Raw genomic sequence first — 9,659 nt, forward strand, 5'->3', positions numbered from 1 at the left:
AAAGTGAGCTAGAACCCCCCAAACTAATTTTGAGATGTTCTAAATTGATTTTAATTGTAATAGAAAAACTCAATGACAACTTGTCAACCTTCATGAACCCCCACAGAACAGGAATCACAAGGGATACACAATACGAGTTTGTGGAGTTAATATCATCTGAATAAACTTAACTTTGACATTGGATAAGCAAAGGGCATACACTAATGTCTAATGTGATCTTTAGTAGAACACAATGCTATTTTATTGTTGTTCTGATTGTTTAGCTCTGAGTCACAAAGCGTGTTCACACAGCAAAGTTTCAAAGGCATTTTTATCCTTATGTCTCTGCGTAGGCTCATGTCTGAGGTAGGTATGAAAGTCAACACGGATGTCAGGTAGATAGGTCATTCGGTAGGCAGACGAACAGGTCAATATGTTGAGAATGTAGCTGTCCATACTTAAAGGTTGTTGATAGGAATGTACGTAGATCTAGGTATAATTAATTATGTTGGGCCAGAAATAATCCTGAAATGATCATACTGTAGGTGGGCATTCCATCAGACTGATGAAAGGTCCGTTATTACATGACTGTTCTTAGCTCAGGCTGACCCACATGGGTTAAGTCCATCCCTCATTGAAGAAAAAGTTTCTTCAGCCGTCATTTGTACTTCTTTGAAGGTTTCAGGCGTTTCCTCATTCGAAGAGCTTCGCCAGCGAACAGGACTGACCTGAAATAACCTGTGGAAAATAGTATGTAGGGTTGAAGACTATGTGAAATGTCAAGACCCAAAGAGTCACAGAAATGTTTTAGTCACCATTGTGAATATTGTATATGTTGAAGAGAGTCAACGCAACAGATTATCTTCCATCACACTGATCCAAACAGAGCATTGTTATCAAATGGTGAATAGTTGTACTTTATTTGAATGTTGCCGATGACTATTATCCTTTCTGTCATTGCCTGTTTAATTGAGCATCTTCATCTTTATTAAGTCCATAGAGTTGCTTGTTCTGTAGCCACACGGGGACACAAGGTAGTGTCTTATTGTACCAGTCCCAAGCCCAAATAAATACAGAGGGTTGTGTCAGGAAGGGCATCCGACGTAAAAGCTGTCCAGAACAAACATGCGAATCAAACCTCTGAAGATGGAGGACACCGTTTCGCTGTAGCGACCCCTGAAGGGAAAAGCCTGAAGGAAAAGAAGCCACTGATCCAAAGGGTTGTCCTGCTCTTCAACCTGCTGGCCACAACAGTACCGAAAGCTGCTCGGTCTTGTCACCTTGCTGCTAAACCCATGGCAGACATTTGGCCCACAGTGAAAACCTGAAGCAAAACTCATTGGACCGGAGTTGTGATGAGAATTCCCTTGCGTCATGTTGGGACCAGCAGGACATTTTGAAGTCCCGGCAGGGCGGTCCCCACACACAATGCTCACGGTTCCCACACTTGTCCAGTGGAACTGGACCTCACACAATGTTTAAACAATTCCATTACTTTGGTGTAAGATCTGGTGTTGGAAAAAGGAAAAAAAATGAAAAAAAACTTGGGTGAGGAATGGAATGTGTTCAGCACTGATGTGTGTGTAGAATTACTGGTAAATTATTTGTATAGTTGCCGCCCATTTATCGCAGGGGATACACGTTCCAGGCTCCGCTGCAATAAGTGAAAATCCACGCCTTACAGAGACCATGCAAAGCAAACATTTCAAATAAAAACCATTTTTTTTACCCATCCCACACACTTCAAAACCATTAAAACACACTTTTAAGTCGTTTTAGTTTTTATTCCCTTACACCTATCCTCTCTCATTCACTCAGTTCGCCATGTAAGAGGCAATGTGCTTATTTTCAGCTGTTTATTTACTTCTTCCAGTAAATGGTTTACTGTAACAGGAAATAACAAAAAATAAAACATTTCACATAGTACATTACACTACAAAATCTGTATCTGAATCACCCCGACATGAACGTATACAATATTGCTTAGAATTTAAATGTATTATCGTTATTATTATTGGGCGGTTAGCACACCGGCTTCACAGTGTAGAGGTCGCCGGTTCGCGTCCCGGTCCGGCCTCCCTGTGTGGAGTTTGCATGTTCTCCCCGGACCCGCATGGGTTTTCTCCGGGTCCTCCGGTTTCCTCCCACACTCCAAAAACATGCATGGCAGGCAGATTGACCACTCCAAATTGTTCCTAGGTGTGAGTGTGAGAGTGACTGTTGTATGTCTTTGTGTGCCCTGTGATTGGCTGGCAACCAATTCGGGGTGTCCCCCGCCTCGTGCCCGAAGACAGCTGAGATAGGCTCCAGCAACCCCCGCAACCCTAATGAGGAATAAGCGGTACGGAAAATGAGAGATGAGATTATTATTATTACAAAATGTCTGTCTGTCAGACGCTAATCTCAAACAATCATCCAGACATGTATTTTCGACAATAATGAAAAAGTTTCTTCAGCCGCCTCGGCTTACGAAATTTTCGGATTACAAACGTTAAGTTCATGAGAATTTAATCGTGGCATACAAATTTTTCGGGATACACACACAGCGCAACAATGAGTGATGTGTCGTTCGTGAATGAGCCCATTCTCCAAACAAGGAAATGGGAGCTGATTTTTTTTGTCATCTATTCCCAACCCCCAGTGTTAAAGCCGCACGTGATTGGTCAAGAACACAGCAGTGAGAGGTGGGGGGTTTACAGAAACACAGAGCTGCAAGCATAAATAGATAGGCAGACGACAGAGAGAGAGAAAAATGATAGAAAACAGTGAAATTTGGACTCATTTCAACTTTGATACATCTGGGTAAGCTCTCAGTCGTATAGGAGTGGTCCATCGATGAGAAGGTTTCTTCAGCCGTCATCTGTACAAAATTGAAGGTTTCGGACGTTTCGCCTCCTATCCAGGAGGCTTCGTCAGCGAACTAAAGCCTGACTGGTCGTATCGGCCCCATTTATATATCCCTAATGTCCAGCCATGGCGGCACCGGACACAGCGATGATAGGTCCCTACTCTCAGGTTGGGGACAGCAGAGGACCACTCCCTGTGGCCCCACTGATTGTTCCTACATTCCTGACTAACGACTGGCCAACTTTGATAGTTCAAAGGCATCTTGTAGACTGCAAGGTTAAAATATCCCATGAATCAGGCTCCACAAATAAGTCGCACAAGCCATCTGTACACTTGATGCAAAATGATATCAACCCAGCTAAACAGAACACTATTGATGAGGAACCGATGAGAAGGTTTCTTCAGCCGTCATCTGTACAAATTTGAAGGTTTCGGACGTTTCGCCTCCTATCAAGAGGCTTTGTCAGCGAACCTGACGACGACCTGTTCGCTGACGAAGCCTCTTGGATAGGAGGCGAAACGTCCGAAACCTTCAAATTTGCACAGATGACGGCTGAAGAAACCTTCTCATCGATGGACCACTCCTGTACGACTGAGAGCTTACACAGACGTATTGATGAGGAATTAGGTAAAATTATCGCAGACAAAGCACGGCAACTTCACTCGGATATCGTCAAGAGGCAACCTGGAAGTTCGTCATCCATCGATGATTCCAAGGCTAGCTACGATGGTTCAAGAACTTTAAGTGTCGTACAGGGATTCATAGTGTCATTCGTCATGGTGAGGCAGCCAGTTCTGACGATAAAGCTGCCAAAGCTTACAAGTAATCATTCCTCAAGATGGTGGAGGAAGAATACGTTCCTCATCAAGTGTTTAATGCTGATGAAACTGGCCACTCCATTGCATCAAGCCATCAACGACCATCACAAAGGTAAATAAAACGACTTTATTATAAAATACAGTTTATTTCTTTAATTACAATACCATAGCACATTTATTATAAATAAAATAAGGTATATTTTGTGTAGTTTTAAGGCTTAGCAAATTAGAAAGTAGAAAAGTATGTTTTATGGGGACCTGGGAAGGGATTATTCTCATTTTGATGGTTTCCTATGGGAAACCATCAATTTTAATTAATGTTTGGGATACACACTTTTGGCCTCACACACTCTGTCTGGGAACCAATGAAGTTCGTAAGCCAAGGTGTCAGATCTATATATCCCTCCATTAATGATATATTTATGGCCAGAGTTAACAGCACAACTTTAGTATGCTGACACACTCTTCGGATGAGGAACGAAATGTCTGACACGTTAAAAGAAGTACAGATGACGACTGAAGAAAGCTTTTCGTCGATGGACAACTCCTGTACGACTGAGACCCTAGACACATATTTTCGACACTTGTATTCATTGGGATTATGAGTATATGGTGGCATACCTCAGATGAATTTTACGTGTAAGGTGAGGTATGTCCGCATCAGAATCAGAATCAGAATCAGAATTAGAATCATCTTTATTGCCAAGTATGTAGAACACACAAGGAATTTGTTTCCGGTAGAACACGCTGCACTAGTATCGTTGTCAAAAAAAAAAAAAACTGCTAAGTGGCACTATACAGTTCCATTTTGGCTACTGTTGAAAGAGTTCAAAGAGTTAATGGCTTGGGGGAAGAAGCTGTTTAAATGTCTGCTGGATTTGGTGCGCATGGATCGGTAGCGCCTGCCTGAGGGGAGTAGCTCGAAAAGGTGGTGGGCAGGGTGCGTAGGGTCCAGTAGGATTTTCCGCGCCCTAGTTTGGATTCTTGCAGTGTGCAAGTCCTCGAGAGTGGGTAGGGCGGTGCCAATGATTTTTTCCGCCGTCCGTTGAAGTCGGATTTTGTCCATTTTTGTGGCGGCCCCGAACCAAATGGTGATGGAAGAACACAGGATGGATTCGATGACAGCCGTGTAGAAATGTTGCAGCACCTCCTGTGGCAGGCCATGCTTCTTTAGCAGCCTCAGGAAGTACATTCTCTGTTGGGCCTTTTTCAGGATAGAGTTGGTGTTGACCTCCCACTTCATGTCCTGGGAGACTGTGATTCCCAGGAACTTGAAGGTCTCAACGGTTGACACCAGGCAGTTGGATAGTGTGAGGGGTAGCTGTGGTGATGGATGTTTCCTGAAGTCCACGATCATCTCAACTGTCTTGAGCGTGTTCAGCTCCAGGTTGTGACGGCTGCACCAGAGCTCCAGCTGCTCCACTTGTTGTCGGTACGCAGACTCGTCGCCGTCTTTGATGAGACCGATGACCGTGGTGTCGTCTGCGAACTTTATGAATACATACATCATACATCAAGAAATCATGAAAAATTATTTCTCCATTTTTGTGGAGACAAAGCATGAAGCATGTGAACCCCCACCTACCTCACCTTCCCACGAAGTTCAGCATATCCACAAAGGATTTTCATTTGTTACATAAAACTGCCCCATTTTGGCAGAAATAAAAGTCTCACTGGTCTTTTTTTATTGTTCACATATGTAAAAACACCAGCGTCTGTGGCTGCGAATAGCAGTCAGAATGGACTTTGAGACAATGAAATGGTGTTCATTTAACGGTATTCAGATGTTACCTGATGACCACTGACAAAATAATTTTGCATTTCATTCGATTCCAGTCATGATTTCAATGTCCTGACTGCCGATCAACGTTGGGGTTTATCAAAGAAAACCGTGCTGGGAAGGCGATCAGGGTGTTTTGTTTTTTTTCCAATATGAACAGCCCTGAAAGCATCAAACGTTACGCAATTAGGAAACATTGGCTGCAGAGGTTTTACGAGGTTTTGTGGTTTTGAGATTGAGTGATACAAAATGTATAGGCATGGATACATTTGTGGCTAGAGCATATATACAGTATATATATCCACTCCGATTCCATTGGTCTCCTCCGTTGAGTCAGCGGGGTTGGCTATTTTCACAAGCCGTCGGACTTCACCTCATTACTGGCGCACATGAACAATCCGCAGCGTTTGATGTCTGGTACCTGAGCTGCTTGGATAAAGCTAATACTGATGTTATTAAAACAATAACAGAGTGAGATTTACATGCTTTTTCATGGGCATGAGCAAGAAAGCGGCTTATTACTGCAACTAAGCCGTGTCATCATCTTCGTATGCCAGGCACCCAATGTGACAAAGATGTATGGGGAAAAAAACCTTAGCTACTTCCTGCTTGCGAATTAATGTTCCTGTTGTCATCATTTTCTGTACACACCCTTTGTCCTCCGAGTCAAAATGATCCGTCTTCAGTAACCCCCCCAAATGAGCGGTTTGATTGAATTTTAAACACACATTTTAATTTTGCTTGAAGAAACAACTTGTGCTTCACCACAATATGTGTGATATGGACTTCCTTTGTCACTTGTATTTGTATAGCTTAAGAAAAGGAAAACAAATGTGTGAAAAATATTTTTGGATGACTGATGAAAGTTGCGATTGGCTGGCAACCAATTCAGAGTGTCCACCGCCTTGTGCTCGAAGACGGCTGGGATAGGCTCCAGCACCCCCCGCAACCCTAATGAGAAATAAGCGTTACGGAAAATGGATGGATGGATAAATGACGAAGCTTTATTTTTTTCCCCCCAATGACTAATTTAGGACAAAACAGAACAATACATTTACGACAAGACAAAAATATGAGAATAAATGATAACTCAAATAATTAACAAATGTAGTGCAGTATGTAAGTGCAGAGCCTTTGCATATATACTGTATATTCCTTGCACCTGCAGCACTTAGTATGTTTGGCAGTCTTTCTTTTGAGAGCATAACTAGCTACTCTTACTTGCCCTGACTGGGGAACTGGCTGGATGAGCTGGACCCTCATGTTTCTCAGGAGCTCCTACGGTCTGAATAGCTTTCACCGCTGCTGCTCAGGCTTCTGTGCGTGGGACATGTTTCCTTCTTTCAATGAGTGGAGTTACAATTGGCTTTCTTATCTTCTCCAGTAATGGGTTGATCTATCTCCAGACCACCTCCTAAGATTCGGAGGCCTAGGTAAGCCTGCAGGTCGTTTTCATCCTTCTTTTTCCAGCTGTCTCCTTATTTGAGAAAACCCCTCCGATTTGTCATCTCTAGGATTATTTTTTCTCTTGCTGGTGGGATAAACTGGTATAATGCAGGTACAATGATGGTCCTGAAGATTATTCATCATACTCTGAGTTATATGACTCCCCATCTTCCTCTGGTACACTGTCCACTTCCTCTTCGGAATCAGTTGTCTCGTTGAATATCAGAAAAATCAGCTATAGAGCCTCTTCAGTGTCATAATGTACATTAATGGTGTCGGCACACAGAAAATTAAGGGTCATGTCATATATAGCCCCCTTATGACTCCTGGAAATCAACAAAAAAGGAGTTCTGCCATCTGCGACAATGCCACCTATCTTGGCTGGTTCATGTTGATTACTGTCTTGTTCACGTGTACAACTAATTGTTCTGAATCGAAAATCTACTTTTCGACTTTACCAGCCTCCCACAATAGACCCTGGGAACAGTCCATGATCGAACACAATGTAGTATACTATCATCAAGGACGCATTCATACATTTTGCATGTGTGTAATGTCTAACTGTCTCATGTTTTGTTTGTTCTTTAGTTTTTTTTAACCAATGTGTTCAAGACCCCGAAATATTTGGGAAACATCATAGGCAAGGTTATTTTTCATATTGAATACACCACAAGTGAAACATGAATCATCTTTTGTCAGTGATGTTAACATTGGTTACCTTATCCTCTTGCTGTCATTTAAATATCTTGTCTGAAGGGAAAAAATGATACACCACTGCTAAAACTCAACCCTCAAAGAAAAATTCCAACACATTCCACTGGAAAGAGAATGGCACTGTGGTTGGTTCATAACATGTTCTGCATGGAACAGAAGATTTCCTTAACCATCAATCAAGCCAAAATAAGTATTAAATGCACATATTATTTTTACCAACTAACACAGGGAATGACTCCAATGGTAATCTCTCCTCTGTGAGCCCCATACAAATCTCCTAACATGGCATTGAGCAAAATAAGGAAGAAAATGGATGTGTCCTCAATGGACTCCCCATTTCGAAATCTCCACAAAACAAAATCTCTCCAAATTGTGAAATTTAACCTTTATGGTTTGCCAAATGATTCATCCATTTTGTAACCCGCTGTATCCTCACAAGGGTCACAGGGCATGCTGGAGCTGATCCCAGCTGTCATCGTGCAGTTGACCTGAACCGGTTGCTTTGCGCCTATAAAGTTATGCTCTGCATGGAGCAGAAAAGTATAGGTGCCCAGTTGATAAGTTTCTGAAGTTCTTGCAGGATGTAATTACTCGTCAGAAAGATGTCGTAAATGTAAAATTGTCCATAAGAATTTTTGTCAGGGTTTGCTGCATACTGGACCTGGATAAGAAGCCGGTGCATAGCCACCATGTTTATGGCAAGAGCAAAAATAAAAGGGGTGATGACCACATTAAAGCCCCAGTTCCTAATTATTTTTCTATTATACTAATTGAAGCATGTTTACTTTAAAGGACAACCGACACCATTTTTTTGTTTCATAACTGACATCAGAAAAACGTTTTATAGCATCTAAAATACCCAATACATGAGGGCTGATAGTTTTAGTCAAATTTAAAAACACCAATAAAAATGACTTAAAGTGTCCCAAAACTACTTCAAAATGACCTCAGAAAGTTTTAGTTTCAGAATATCCCGCGCCCTTGTTCGTGACGTCATCTTGCTTTGTTCGAGAATCAAAACAATGGCTTCAGATTCGGAGAAGATGCTTTCTTGTTACTCATCGGGTTATGAATATGATTCAAATAGTTCTGAAGAGGAAACATAAATGTTTGGAATCGAATCGAGCCATCAGGACTGAGTGTAGTGTCCCAGAAAATGCACAAGATGGCACCCAAGCTCCGTTGGAAATGGGCTGATTTGTCTGCTGGGAATTTGTGTCAGCTAGTATCAAATATGTAGTAGTCTTGGTGCGACACACAACGATTCACCGTCACATTATTTATGTTTTCCCTTTAATTCCTCCATCAACACAGATCAACACGAAGTTTTCAGACCGAACAAAGTACCCAAAATGCATTGTGTGTCAATTTCTTGGTCAGGGGCGTTCCAGATGTGACGTCATGTCAGGCATCGTCATCAACTCGAAAACAAGACTTCATGAATATTCAGCGCAAGTCTTAAAATGTAAAATATAGCTATATGCGGTGGAATCTTTGTAAAATACGCTCAGTAGAAGTCATTTGAAATGATTTTACAAATTATGGACACAACTTGTGCGGAGGCGTCAGGTGTCCTTTACGGCTAACTATTTACTCAGTGTGGAGACCTCAGAATCAGGAAAATATCAATAAAGATTTAATTAAGGATTTCCAGACAGCTGATGATTAAAAGTATCCAATGTGAGAATATTTGAACCATACTCAACTGGTACTGCGCTCCGAACCAATTTAGAAAAGGTTTGTCCCGCATGTGCAACAGAAACAGACAGCAAGACGTGCATTCGTTGCTTTGTTCCCACAATCATATTGTTGCTCATTTAGCTTATGGGGATTTGACCAGTTTGATGTCCTATTATATTTCATGTTTTATTGTCCACAACGCCCAAAAACCCTGCAGGGTTTTTGAGCTCTGATCACTTGGGCAGCCCACACAGTAAATCAGGGGGGATGTGAAATGAAACATAGAGGAGAGACGGATTGTAAAAACAGGAAAGAAATTGTGGTTGACGGTGCTAACATACACGCTCACACGCCCACACACACACACACACACACACACACACACACACACACA

The sequence above is a fragment of the Hippocampus bargibanti genome, linkage group LG08 (assembly GCF_051943395.1).
Source record: "Hippocampus bargibanti isolate YZ-2025 linkage group LG08, ASM5194339v1, whole genome shotgun sequence".
Taxonomy (NCBI): domain Eukaryota; kingdom Metazoa; phylum Chordata; class Actinopteri; order Syngnathiformes; family Syngnathidae; genus Hippocampus; species Hippocampus bargibanti.